Genomic DNA, 15,557 nt, shown 5'->3' with positions numbered 1-15,557 from the left:
AGATTGCAATAGTGTATTGCATGTTAGTGCTTCCCTAACACCAGCACAGAAATCCAAAGGAACCATATTGCTTGTCTAACAGAAACCATGATGGCACCTTAGTTTTGCATTTTTTTCTTAAACTACGGTTCCAAACAAGGAAGCTTTTGAAGTGCTCCTTTGCTGACCACCTCAAGAGTAAAATTGCACTTTCATTGTGCAAATATTGATTTTTTCAAAAGTATTCAGTTCTTCCATGTCATAAACACCAACTGTAAAATGCAACTATTTTTTCAGGTTTGTGCTGGTAAAGTTGCCCCAAGGCATCACATCTGCACCTATTTCACATATTCCTTCCTTTCTTCCTCCAAATTTCTTTTTCATTTTTCCTAAATGTCACCCACTGTATGACAAGATCAACTACTGGACTAAAAACCCAAGTGCTATCATCCTATTATATCTGAAAAACAGATACCATTTCCCATCCCTCTCCAGTGCTGTCCCTATGTCCTGTGCTGTAGGATTTTCACCATCTGACTGCACATTGACAGGGAATTGCAGCCCCCTTGGTTGGATCAGCATGGCCACTGATTTCAACCGTCATCTCCAGCAACTATCCTGTGTGCTCCAATATCCCTCAGCAGAAAATATGAGTACAATGACAGTAATAAGCATCACATCTCCCCTGGGTTGAACAATCAGGTAGTCCAGGGTGTGACGAAATGTACCTGCACACTATGGAGATAGACTAAAAGGATCCTTTCAGATTCTTTTTTTTTTTTTTTTTTTTTCCTTTTTTAAATACCAGCCACGACAGTAGGAAAATTATCTCCTGATTTTACCCAGGCTGGAAATATAGGCCTCTTTTATTGGAATATGGTTAAATTTTCATTTCCACCCCAACAAAGACTCATATAATAAAGGAAAACTTCTGGAGTTTATGACCCATTAAGCAGTCAACCCAACCTCTTCGAGCTGTTTCAAAAAAGGGAAGTCTGCTGAAAACAGATAGATTGATTAAAAGGTGCTTTTGTAATTTTAATAGTAAGATAGTTTTGTCCTATTTTGCAGTGTTGAAGAAGGAGAATAATTTCATTATTATAGCTTCTATCAAACAAGTATTCCAAAGTTTCTAAAAGCATTTTCATCTGTGTTAGTAGAATAATCAGCTGGAGAGCCTAACAAAAGGACAGCTAGGTGTTAGCGCCTATGCTTTCAACTTCAAGAGATTACTGTTCTTTAGTGACAAATTCATAATTATTAAAGCTGAAAAACAAATACCTACTCTGCTTCCTAATACAACAACCTCTGCAAAAATTTTGACCTCTCTGTGAACTACCAGTAAATGGCTGACAGGACACATAGAGCTGCAACTCATCTAACACTGATGCTGTTATTTCTGCAAAGAAATTGGTTTGGAACTTCTAGTTCAAAGGGAGTTTTAAATTGTTTCATGTTGCTTTACTCTATTGTTACCAGTCTTCCATCTTGGACTATACAGTCATGCAGTTGTCCCGGCAATTGACATTGTCAGTGATTTCTAAACGTCTTTCTATTTTATTATCTTTTCTTTTTTTATAGTCTACTAATTAGGTTTATTGGCTAGCATTTACATAGGAACATACAAATCTGGTCAATGTTTTTAGCAATCAAAATATTAGGAAGATGTTTCAGACAATTGTCTATTGTGCTACTACCAGAAGAATAAAGAACCATTCTGGACTATTTCAATAGTTCTTTGACTCACTAACAAAAGCTCTCAAGCAGCCAGAGCACAGAAATTTGAAATGTTCTCTACTTCTTGGTGTGAATTCACAACCTTTAAAGGCATTGCAAATTTTAGTTATTACCACACATCATTTGAATAAATGTTACTGGATTGCTTGATTCTTTCTAAAATTTTGTTAATGGCTGCCTAATGAAGTCTGTCATTAAAAATAAAGCCAAATACTTACTAATAATTACAACAATAACATTGGATTTATATAAAGTAAAAAATTCAAACATTATTACAAAATATCACATACAAATGAGTATATACAACATATGTTTATCTTTAGGTTGTATACACACAAACTCAAGATGAAGGCTATGATTAACCTGCCTTTTTATGTAATTTATACATAGCCAGCTCAATAATCTATGCTTATATTTGTCAGTCCTGTCAAGATCCATCAAGACAATGGAGGTACAGCCAGCCAGGTCTGTCTTTGCCAATTCTGCTTTAGCTATCACATGGCACACAGCTGTCCCTCAGGAGATTAATTCTTGCACTGCTTGTATTAGATATTAGGTATATAATGAGATCCACAGTTGCCTTGGGCTTCTCAATATAGAGCTGCAGCCAGTCTATCTTAAACTCATTCTTGGCTGCTGATCCTGACTTCTGCTTTGTAGTCCTGGATCTTATCCTATCTTCCTCCTTTTTATTTTTAATTCTTGGATCCTACTTTTTTAACCCTATAATTTTCTTCTGATGAGTCACTTTGGTGTTGTTGCAATTGTTCTCCCTTCAGCCAGTTCTTGCTTTGTACTCAGCACCCTTTGATCTCCTGAGCCTGGCCCTGAGCATCTCTACTGGCATCCTTGCCTTGCACTAGCATAAAGGAGAGAGCTATGGTATTACTTCTGAGTAGCTCAGTGTCTGGACCAGTAAATCTAGCTGGATGTACAGTGGTTCTCTATACATTCATCCATCACTTCCATTCCTTATGCAATATTTTTTTTTCCTCAGAATTCAAAATATTCCAATCCACTTCTACCTTCAATAAAAAGAACTGACTGTAATCTGACTTGCAAAACCCACCTTCTAAACCATCTGCATGTCCAATAAATTTAGACCACCAATTAAAACACCAATAAAAAGGAACATTCATATTTCTATTGAACATGTGAAAAAAACTTTCTTCAAAAGTTTTCACATCCTTCCTTTCGTAGTGTGGTGACATCTATTTATCAATTTCACTAACCAATACTCACATATGTAGTGTTACAAAGGGGTTTCTAAAACCTGATTTTACTATGGAACTAAGTAATGCTGCAAAGAGCATCCTACTGCTAAATTAAGGAAGGAAAACAAAAATGAAAAAGATAGAGTCAGCAGCGGGCCTTGACAGGGAAGAAGGGCAGCCTTGGTTGTATTGACTTGAGCACAAGTATAACAAGAGGAGAGATTATTCCTCTCTATTCAGCAGTCCTTAACCTGCATCTAGAATATTGTAAGCAGTTTTGAGACCCAAAGTGAAACACTGACATTGATAAACTAGATTAAGTTTATTGGAAGGCCACCAAGTTGGCTGGGGGAGCTGGGCTTGCTCTCACTGAAGCAGATATGGCTATGGGAGTACCTAACAGCAGTTTATCAGATCATACAGGGGAGAACATCAAAAAGACAGAGCCAAGCAATTCACAACAGCTCTGACTGCTAAGTTTTTACCATAGGTACAGTGAAGTAATGCATAATGCTTTTTTATGATAGATACAGCGAAGTAATGGATCAAGCTACCCAGAGAAGTTGTGCCGTTTTCATCCTTGAATGTTTTCAGGACCTGAACAGCTAAAGCCCTGAGGAACCTTTATTAATGTCACACCTTCTTGCTTTGAATGCCTGCTAAGGGTTGGACTAGACAGCCCTTGAGGTCCTCTCCAACCCAAATTACTCTGTCATGCTATGGGTCAGGGTGATCCAGGACTTGAAGTTGAAACTGCAAGGGCAGAAATAATACAGAAGTCACCAATGTATCAGTTCCTAGGGACAACTTGAAATCTAGAAGGAAGAGGCAAGCCAAATCAAAAGACAAAAAATCAATGGCTTCATATATGTTGGCATACAGTGTAATTTTTTAAAGAACGCTCAAAGTGTACAGTGTTATATAAATACAGGAGAGCACTAGAAAATATCCCGGCATTACTTCAAGAGAATTTACAGACCCTGTAAATATTTGGTGAAGCAGGAAGCAGTATGGCAGCTTGTAAGTATTTGTGTCTTTAAGTGAGTTTGAAAATTATCATGTCAACAAGATTGTCTTCGGACAAAAAAAAATAAGTTCCTGCAGTAATTTCAAACACCAAGTAGCTTTTTCTCTGAGGGTTTTTTTCATACAATACGACTTTTGGAACATCAAGACAACCTCTGATTTCAACTGCACTAATATCTGTCCTGAAATCAAGCTGTTATTGATGCAGAATTAATTCACAAAGATATTTTCATCTAGTCTAGGAAACTATATGTTATTATTTAATCTTACTTTAAGTCAGGACCAAATTTAAAAAATTTTGAAAGGACGGAGAGCTGCAAACTTTCTGCTGGAATATATAAAGTTACCACACTATTCCAGAGTGTTCAAAATAACAAAGACATTGTTTAAAATCCCTTCTCTTCTTTGAAAAACACAGTGGGTGAAAAACTGTTGTTTAAGATAAAGTAAAAGACAAATAAATCAAGAGAGGAATAATTATAAATATCACCACAAAAAACCTTAAAAAGAAATCTAAGATGTGTTACATATTGGAGTGAAAATATAGGGTTTATGACTAGCAGGTGTCTCCTAATATCTCACCAAAAGCTACCTTAAAATCATTACTCATAGAGAGCTTCTACATTAAATCATAGAAATAATTGAAACAGGACTCTGGGACATGACACCACAGCTACACCATGGACACCTTTGGTGGCATGCCTCATCTACTAGATAACCAGACATCATCTTTAACGATGAAGGTAACTGCTTTCTATTATTTATCAAGGTAATTGAGATGTTTAGGAGGAGTTTTGACAGCTGGAATAATAAAGTTGATTGAGAGATTAATTGAGGCAAAAGAAAGACACAGGTACAGCACATGGCTAGGGTGAAACAGCTGTAATTGACTACATAAACTGTAAGGAATGAAAAATCTTTTGTGTCCTTTGGATGAAGTGCATCTTGTTACAAGAGTTGATGCTTTGTATCAAGTTATAAGTGAACCACAGAATGCATTTCTCTAACCAGAATATTCCCAACAGTTTTTGAACAAAAGCGAAGATCTTGAAAAAATATGAGTTTACATAATATGAAGGTGAATAAATAAGAGCTTCAAAAAAGAACACTGCAATCATAATTAAGGTTAGAAGGATATCCAACAATCAGTGCTCCCCTTTTCCAACATGAAAGGAATTTAGGAAAGTATACAAAATAGAAAACAAAACAAAGCCCTTCCAATGATTTCTTTGAAGCATTTACTATCCAATTTCCCTTTCATATTGCTGATCTCCACCAGAATTTTAACTGCTCTTTAAAACAGGGCAAAGTCAGTCGCCAAGTTTTGCTTTAGAGAAACGGGTCCACAGTCTGGCTATGTGATGGCAGGTAATAAACTCTAATGTGCATCTTCTCACACTCCCCAGGATCTTTTGGACTGCCACACATTAACTATTCTGTCTTACACGGAAGGAAGAAAATTTATTTAAAATAGACACCAGCAATCTTTAGCAACCCACAGCACCATGTCAAGACTCCTGAAGATGCATCATCATGGACAGAGTTCACTGTAAAAAATCTGGGCTGTTCAAGACAGGGCAGTTGCAAAACACAGGTATCCAGGGACTTCCCAATTTACTGTGCAATTACGTTTAACAGTATCTCCAGTACTTTATCTCCTGGTAAACTTCAGCATGTTTGTAGGACAGGCTGGTGAGCCTACACTTGCTCAATGGGTCCAGTTTGAGTGATAACTCTGCTTTTTCTGCTCCTTGTTGGTCTTCTAAAACTAGTACATCCTACTCACATTGGATAAATTGAATCAAAGCATGGTTCCTGAATGTTTCCATTCTTCAAGTGGTTCACACGTCATTTCTCCAACATTGCACTCAAAATCTTTTTTTGCACTTTGCCATCCTGGCATCCAGTCAACAGCTTATTTTTAAAAGAAAGTAACAAGGCAGAATTTCTGTTTTAAAGAACCTCTCTTTTGTCTATGATTTTTCTACTTAATTTGGGCTTCTTTGAGATGTTACTTTGCAAATGCAAACTATGATATCAAATATGCAGTTTATGCATTTTTTATTATATTAACCTGGATTTTAAAATTAATTTCCATATTTTGCTTTCAGTCCTTTGGTCTCATGAAAACAAATACAAATAGAATAAAAAGATGGCAAGGAAACCATCTTTTTGTAACACAGAATTTCTGTTCTGTTCTGTTTCATTACACTTTATTTCAGCCCAAAAGCCTGTTAAGTATTTCAGCATACCTGCTGGCTTAAGAACAAAAATAAGTCCCCTTTAAGCTACCTTCACTATGTAGCATTTAATATGCCTTTCACCAAATTTGTCCTGGGACACAGCACCTTCAAAAGAATTCATGCTGAAAAGAACAGCTGGATTGACACATGGCCATCTGGTGAGTGCTTATTCCTGTAAGTAGAGGTGCCTAAGGCCACAATTGTTCAAGAACAGGATATAAATATATCTTTATACATCTATGATTCCACTTTCCAAGTCCTTAAATCCATAGATATCAGAGTGTAGCCTGCAAAATTAGGCACAATTTGGGGGGATGTCAATCTTTTTAAATTTTTTGTTTTCACTGATTATTAGGATACATCTTGGAAAATCTCTGCACAATAAGAAAATATAGGCTCAGCTGATCTTTCTTGAAAATTTTCTTCTGATTCATGTCAAGCTAAAGGAGGAACAAATCTGCAAGATATAGATACCACCATTTCCTTATCAATCCATAAACAAGGTAAACTGCCTAGAAAACATTATTTTCTCTAAAACATATTTCCTTAGCAGTTTTACTCTTGTTTTATTGCAACTAGCAATAAAAAGGCTGGAGGCACATCCTGAGCAAGCAAATCTGCTCCTACAGATCTGAAAATCTGCACTCTTCTTTTCTCTCAGTCATTGTCCTTAAGGGAGTAATTAGAAAACATTAACTACTTATGTCTCCCATATCTCATTTTAAATACTACGATTTACCTTTGCTTGCTTGTAAGGTTAATCTGAGTTCACTTTAACTGAAACATGCAACAGCTATTAATATTATTTACAATTTCATCCTCACCACAGAAAACACTTAAACAGTAGGGCAATAATATGTAACATTTGCAGAAAAGAAACTATTAAAAACTATCAATTGAAACTGCATGAGGAATTTAGTTCATTTGCAAGACAGGTACTTAGATTGGAACTATTCTGACATCAAAACTTCTGTAAACATTTTTGAAGATAATTAAAGTCTGTGAATTCTTAGAATAACTTCAGATCTTGAAGTTATTTTCATTTTACAAATGTTTCCACAACATAGCATTACCATAATATTTCCCAAATTTATGTGATTAGAAACTAAGATGAGGGAAAGAGAACATTTTAATCTGCCTCCTAAATATTATCCAATCTGCTTCTTTACAATTCTTGGAACTGACAGTCAGCCTGTTGCCCAGAAGTGGATTTAAGTTATTGTCCCTTACTTACAGAACACCCTGTCACAGTGTTGTGAATTTTTTAAACAGAAAATCATATGTTAATTAAAGTTCAGATAATATTAATTTGTTATTGGTTTTGGATTAAACTGCAGAACTATGTAAATCACCAGAATTGTTTTATACATAGTGGCACATGTCACTCAAGAGAGAGCAGAAACATAATTATGCATCCTGGTTCTCTGAAATTAATGTATCTAAGATGTAACATAACGTATATACGATGCAACAAATACAACATCCTTCCAGGATTTTAAACAGTTTGAAAAAAAAATATATACCTGAGTAATTTTACTGTGATAGAACAAGCAGAACCTCAGACAAAATTGTGTTATTTCCTGCTATTATTCACTGACTCCAGACTGTCAGTGAAATTTCTGGTAAAACAATGATTTCCATCAGCAGAAGGAGGATAATACTCCTCCTGATAAATTACTAAAGAAAAATATTCTGTTTCCTAGCATTAACAATGCCAGTTATTGTAAGCAAAGCCTTTAGTTCTCAGAAACAACCGTAAAAGATACCACAGGTTAGAAAGGACACAGAGGTAATTTCATGTCTTAGTAACAGTCTCACTGTGAATGTTGCTGAAGGCATTGAGACTTTACAAAAGCCTCCCTATGCTGAGTCTCCAAGGTCCTATTTTGATCAGCTCCATTGTGCAGAAGCACCTTTTTTGGAATAATAGCTGTGTGCTATGTCTCCCTAAATCCTTCATATCAACTACTTGCAGTACAGATGCTTGAAGCCACAGTTATATTCATGAAAAATAACTGTAAGAGCTTAGGTAGTTAAGGTACTTAATAAAGTAAGAATTAAAAATCCATAGAAAAATCTGATAGACACTCACAGCATTCTTTCCTGTGTAACAGCTGGCAAAAAAAATCCTCAAAATCACAAACGTATTTTTTGAAAAAAGTTGATAAGTTGGTTAAATTTTCATTGATAATTTTGGGGTTGCTATCAAAGGAAATCAACCTATTTAATAAGGAGGAGCACTCCCAGAGGTGAAGAAAACATCCACACCACTAAAACATCATTATAGCCCAAGCTACAAATGATAACAGTAAACTCTGGGCAAATCATCCCTCTAAGGTGTGCTCAGCTAAACCACAGGGAGCAGCTGTCCAGGGGCTGTCCCAGGAGCACCTCCTGGAGCTGGGCAGGGTGGGACAGGTGTGAGGTGAGGGGGAAGCCAGAATTCCTCCCCCAAATCTGACAGTGCTCTGTCCTTTCTGAGCCACCCTCTGTGAAGCAGACAATGGTCCTTCTTCTTCAGCTTGGAGAAGAGAAGGCTCCAGGGAGACCTTAGAGAAGCCTTCAGTAAAAAATGCCAGAAAAGGAATTTTTTTCCACAAAAGCCTATCGTGATAGAATGAGGGGTAATGGCTTTAAACTGGAAGAATGAATAAGATATTAGGAAAAAATTCTCTACTGTGAGGGTGGTGAGGCACTGAACAGGTTGTCCAGAGAAATTGTGAATGCCCCATCCATGGAAGTGATGAAGACATAGCTGGATGGAGCTTTGAGCAGCCTGGTCTAGTGGAAGGTGTCCCTGCCCATAGCAGAGGGATAGGAAGCAGATATCTTAAGGTCCCTTCCAATTCAGGCTGTTCTATGATTCTATGGTTCATTTTGAATCCTACACATCAAAGCAGGCTCCATGCAAGCCCTGCACTGAGATTTCAGGTCTGTCCTTTCTAAGTGTGGGCCACACTTCCCTCGAGTTTTCAAGGTCAGTAATCCAGCAAAATGATTTAGCAAACCTGTTTCCATCATGGACCCACTGCTCTAGACTTGTATTTCAAATGTGAAAAATTACTTTTTTGTACACATTTGCATGGCACAGAAATAAGTAGCACAAACTGGTGTGATACACGTTATCACAGATTATTTATCTCATTTCTTAGAGTTCCCTGATTGTTGCAGCAATTCATTTAACTTCATATATTCTCTATTTTTGAATGTCACACCTTGGCACCCAGATATTTAGTACGTATTTCCCAGTTAATTTTTTCCTTTTTTTCTTTTCCTGTACATTTTCTCACTTATTATCAGCATAACATCAGTTTCAGAAAAACTTAAATAATTAATCCAAGCATAGTCACAGTATTTTGTGCACTAATTGCCACTTAGTTCAATAGCATCTTGGAACTTTGCAGCTTAAATTCAGATAAAAACTGTACCCAGAAGTAATTGAGTTTACTATGAAAAGAAAGCCACTCTGAACCAAAAGACTAACAGTTCAGCAATCACTTGTCTATACAAAGCCATTCAGAAAGGAAAATATATTCTATTATAAAAAATGATAAAAGGATTTAAGATAAATTGCAGTGATTGCTCTAGATGGAAGTTGATCAAAACATTACCCAGGTGAGTTTAAAATATGATTATTAATGGAATGGTTACAATGCTCAATGGAACCTGGATTTTACAGAGAGCTTTTTAAATAAATTTTGCTGTATATTTGATATATATGTACTTGCTAAATTTTTTTTTGAAAATACTTGCTTTTTGCAAAAGAATATTTAACTCATTGCTATGAAACACAAGACTGTGTTACACTTTGTGCTTTTTTAATGGAAACCCAATTCTCTGCTATTGAAAACCCCTTTTTTCTCCTGGTAGATTCCTACAACTAATCAAAATTCAGAGCCAAAATAGAAAGGGGTTTTTTGGGTTTTTTTTGTTTGGTTGGGGTTTTTTGTTTGGTTTGGTTTTTTTTAACTTTGGGGTAATTTTTTCTCTTTGAGATTCACTGTAAAATTGTAAGGTACTTTAATAACATTCTATAATGTAGGGTTAACATCTTCTTTCTAAACATGATTAACAATAGAAGTTTACACAAAATACAAGAAAATGTGTGACAACAGAAAGTACCTGCCGACAGCTAAAGACAGCCAGCATCAGTCTTCTTTTAGATCTTTAAATTTCAGCCCCAATCATCATATGTGAATGCAGTGTTTTTGTTAACCACAGCACTACATTCAAAAATACTCTAAATTTCTGATAGAGACATGGACACTCAAGACTTAAAAAAAACCCAACAAAGTTATCAAAGCCAAAATAAATTAAAAGAGTGCCTGAATTAAATGAAAAAGAAAAATAACAGCAACAGAAATCTTCTCTAACAGTTTTCACATTTTTTACTGAAGAAGAAAATACTAGAAATCACAGCAACTCACATCTATATTCAATGTCACTAATTTAATTCTAATACAGCAAAATACAGTTTGATAAAAACAGAAATTAAATAAGAGGTATTTTCTACATTACCATGTATATAGAGTTCAATTCTAGAATTCTCAATTCATTTCATCTAGATATATTTTTAAGTCTTATAATTGAGCTTTAAATCCTGTACTTCTGGGAACCAGAACCTCCACTTCAGCAATTCAATAAAAAAATTGTATTAAAACCACAATGAAATACTTGATTGAAAATAGAAATGCTACCAGCACTATGGGCCAGAGAGACTCTCTGCCACTGAGCAGCAAGATTCCTAACAAATCACACACACATTTGAGTGATTGATTAGACCATTAGACCTGTCCTTCCAGGCCAGCTGGTTGAGCTACCAAGTTTCTGGCCCAAAGTACAATACTCATTAGTCCATAGGAAAGCATAAAAGCCATGGAACAGGCAATAAGTAAAAAGTTTCCTCACCTGGGAAATCCTTAGTTGGTCTAATTGGTGTTTGGTTTATTTTCTGAAGATATGAGTTTATTGGTGTGGAGGTAGATAATGGGAAGATGCAGGGAACTACACAGTGTTATTCCCATTTTTAAGTCTACCAAATTCACTGGTTAGGCCCTTAGCTGTATGGGCCTTCCACAGAAATTTATTGCACTGAATATTTGTGTGTGATCTTATGTGTGTTAGTCTTTGCTTTCTTAATTGCTCTCCAGCACAGCTCCATTTGAATTGTTTGTTTCTCCAAGTTTTATCCAGATATTTAAAATTTTAAATGGAATGTTAAGAAGAAGTATATCCAAAACAATTTTTGACGACACATGGATATCTGAATGGCCTCCATTTTGTATTTAGTATTTTGAATATTTCTAATTACATCCTTAACAGCTTCAGTTGTAAGGAACAATTATAGATCAAAGAGATATATTCATAATTATTATAAATTATCAAATTATTACTGGGCATCTCATGATCCTCTGAGAACTCTAAATCAGTTGTTAATATAAAATCCATGTAAATCTAATACAGCTTATATGCAGCAAAATATCAAAGTTCCCAGCATCCCTTTAGTTGACTGTCTGTTTAACACCCTTCTCCATAAGCGTTTCAAGAAAAAAGGCGGCAAGTGCTCTGCTGGCACTCTTTGTTGTTCTGTGTACTTCTCTGCTTTGATTTTTAAGGAGAAAAAAAAGAGCTTCCCAAAACACCAATAAACGAAATATTTCAAATGACAGCACAGGTCATTGGATTCCACATCGATCTGTACCTATGGCACACTACTTACTGCAGTTTCAGAGGGAAAAGACAGCTCTTGGCAGCACTTATGCACTTTACAAGACCTTACAATTAAAATCTGCTTCTGAGGCATTCAAATACAGCCTCTTCTGCCTCCAGATCTTACCTTTTTCGCATTCTGTCACACAGAAATCCCATAAGGTTGTACTTGATTCATTGCTGAATCAAAGTGTCTCATTCTGAAGAATTGCAGCTGTTCTGTGTCTGCTGCATCTACACCACTCAAAAAGCTAAAGACAATGCTTGACTCGCCTTTTCCATAGTTTGTCTTGGTCTTGTTATCAGGCTAGAGGATCATAAAGTAGCATGCTAATATACCTTATAGTACTATTCTTCTTCACCAAACACAGAGAATTATGCTTGTATCTGAAATTTGAATTGTGGTTACTGATTATCAGGAACTGCAGCTTTAGAGACATCTGATGATGCAAAAAGTTTGTCTTATCATGAATCTGAATCATTAAGTTGGAGTTAGGAAATCCTCTTTGATGTTCTGCATTATTCCATAATGTACTTATTTTTACATTTGACTAAATAAGCTTGTTCAGAAAAAAAAATCAGTTTTTATCTGCTCTTCTACCTCTTTTATCCCAACTTTATTTCTTGTTGCTCTAGCATACTCTATTACTAATTACTACATTACTGACTATTACTAATTGCTATATTATGTAACTAGATTTCTCTGCCTTTTTGTAGGTCATTATTTTTTTCCTAATAAAACAAATAAAATGAGTCTCAAGATACTTAGAGGTTTAAATGTATGTCAGCTAGTTGCCAGTCTCTGTTTTACCTTTGTTCCTAAAGAAAGTAATAGTTTTTCACTGTTGCAACTCCTACATGAATCCAGCTCTCTTCAGTTTGACATCAGTGGTCAGGCTTCTCTGTAGTGGCTAATATTAGCCTGAGTTAATGGAATTCTCTCTTGAGTCTACACTGATTTTACACTGATTGCAAACATTTCTAGGGTTCTCTATACCAGAAGTATCTTCTCTCTTTTTTTTTTTCTCAGTAGCAACAAAGATTTTTAACACTCCTCAGCTGATCCACTGTGCATGTTCTAGTCATGGCACAAGGAGAGAGGAATGACATGATTTCTCATACCCTTCATCCTAAATTTGTCAGCAGGAATTCCTGAATCTGAGCGCTGGTGGGAATGGCCAGGGGAAGATGCTGCTCACCAAACATAGGTTTGCTGCTCACCAAACTCACCAATTTGTTGGCCAGAATGAAGCAGTAAGCAAGGCAGAGAGGTTCAGATAGGTTTGATGAAGTAGTTTGGGAAGTGACTCCAAAAGCCAGTTCTACAAAATGTGAACTATGTGAGTCCAGCATGTGGCTCTCTCAGCTCCTATCTTGGCCCTTCCCTCTTCACAGCACATCTTGCTTAACAATTTAGAACTGAGAAGCTTAGTTTTTGTGCAAAACAATAAACTAGTCACAGAAAGATTCTTGAGGGACATTACACAAATTGGGCTGGTGCTGCAGAGGCACAATATAGTGAATGGCTAATTTTGTCTCTGGTGGAACACTCTTGTTCCACTGAGATTATCTATTTCCATAATTCAGGTTTTTCAGTATGTCAGCCTCTCCCAGCACTGCAATCCAGACTTTGGTATACATCCTATTTAATACAAGTTTACTAGTACCCAACAAGCAGAAATAAATAGTTGTTCCAATACCAGAAATTAATTTATCTAATCCTTAGTGTCTACAATGTTTTTTCTTTCATCTGCTTAGCTGTAAATATTTATAAGAAAGTTAATATATGTCTGTCCTGAAACCACACTTCAACAGCTTCTGAAGGAAGTTATTTCAGGAAATAAGTCTTTTGCACCCTGCTGAACTAATGTATATAAAAAACTATGGAAGCAAAATGGTTATTGTTCCAAAAATAATGAGGCATGTATAAGAATAATACAAATACAATCTTTATCAATCATTAAGAAAAAATATAAGGGAGAATCAATTTCATATTTCAGCAGCTTCTAATAACACTGAGATCTGGAATTAAAATTTTCCCACAAACTTCATAATGTATGACAATGCACCACAGAAGGGTATGTGTCTTCCTCTAAAGCCTCTAGTACTGACTTCCAGAGAGATATAATAGAGGATGCCTATTTTAATATTTCAATATTTAATAGAACTTCTACTTTTATAGCTTTTGCCTTCTCATCAAGCAAGGATGTTGGATATTTTTTCTTAACTTAAAGTAATCAAGAGGGACATAAAGACACTGTTGACCTGTTGACTTCTATTTAAAGAAAGAAATAGAACAGAAAAGGTAAAAGAATATTTTATATGCTGGCTTTCCTGAATGTGGCTTAATGTCTACTTTATGACATCTGTCTCAGGCATAGCACTCATGGGTGCCTACTTGTGCCAGTTGAGAAGTTTAAAAAAATTGAAGTCACAGTATACTGTACAGAATATTTCAGTCAGCATATGACATACATGTTTCAGTTCATGATTCCATAAGAATTTTTGTGGAAACCAGGTAGATAAATTTTACTTATTCGTTTTCCATCTCTAGATAATATAGGTATTTAATTAAGGGGAATTGAAGCAGTGGTAGTAAAAAAGTAAAGACAGAACTCTCATATATGTGGCTTATGAGAGTTATGGTGCTCACATGGCTTTGAAACTACACATGTAGTTGAATTACTACATATATGTGAATACTCAGTGTCTAGTTCCACAGGTTTGTTGATAGAATAAATAACTTATTTTCAAGTACTGAAATTACACTTAAGCAGAAGAGTAAATTAATTGTTTATTTCTGGAGACATTGTTTGATGTGTGCAATAAATAAACCACCATATTCATAAAATAATTCCATTTAAAATTTTCCTCTTTAATACATTCCAATAATACTGAAGGTAAAATTTTAATTAAAAAGATAAAAGATGTAAAGTGAGGCCCAATAATAAGGTGTAGGTGAAATAGAAAAACAAGGGTAGTAAATACTTCCTTAGGTAGTCATATTCTTTTTAACTCCCTTACATGAGAACCAGTTTAATCTGCACCAGTCCTACTTCTGACTCAAATTTCATTTAAGCATTAAGGGAGTAGGAAAATCAGCAGATTAAGTCTGGTTATACATACAGTACATAAAGTTATATTTTTGTGGTACATACAATCACAGCACTTATGATAAGGTCCACTCACAGTATTATGCTCATCTCTCAAAGGTGACACCTTTCAAAGCCAACAATAAAAAATACTTTTCCATAAGTGTCAAAATAAAAGAAACAGCTAAACACGACACTATCAAGTCCCTCTTACATGTTAATAAACATTCCTATGCCTTGTGCAGTTAAAACTACATTCGCAAAATACCCAAATAATCATGCAGCACATCTACAGAGTTTAAAAATATCTTAAGCTATTTTCACAGTCTTGGTTTTGTCAATCCTATTTTCAATAAAAGGGCTTTCCATTTGGAAATGGACTTTGCTAAAGCACTTCTATTTTCCCACACTGAAATGTATATTCAAGAAAGTAATCATATGAAGTGTATTAGTCTACATTATCTGCAAAACTAATAATTAATATAATAATTGCTAATTAATAAATTTGATGTTTTATTTGAATTCAAATACTAAATGTCTAATTTTACAGTAGCTTT

At 35.4% G+C, this 15,557-nt stretch overlaps 1 protein-coding gene across 4 annotated transcripts in view; it reads right to left on the bottom strand.

The window, feature by feature from the left end:
- The window catches only part of RIMS2 (regulating synaptic membrane exocytosis 2), a gene marked incomplete at its 5' end in the record, with an annotated part of 477,503 nt that overhangs the window by 75,740 nt on the left and 386,206 nt on the right, over window positions 1–15,557 (bottom strand). The window lies entirely within an intron of this gene.

The sequence above is a fragment of the Zosterops lateralis genome (genome assembly GCF_965231275.1).
Source record: "Zosterops lateralis genome assembly, chromosome: 1".
Taxonomy (NCBI): Eukaryota; Metazoa; Chordata; class Aves; order Passeriformes; family Zosteropidae; genus Zosterops; species Zosterops lateralis.
This window is presented reverse-complemented; position numbering and strand designations above follow the sequence as displayed.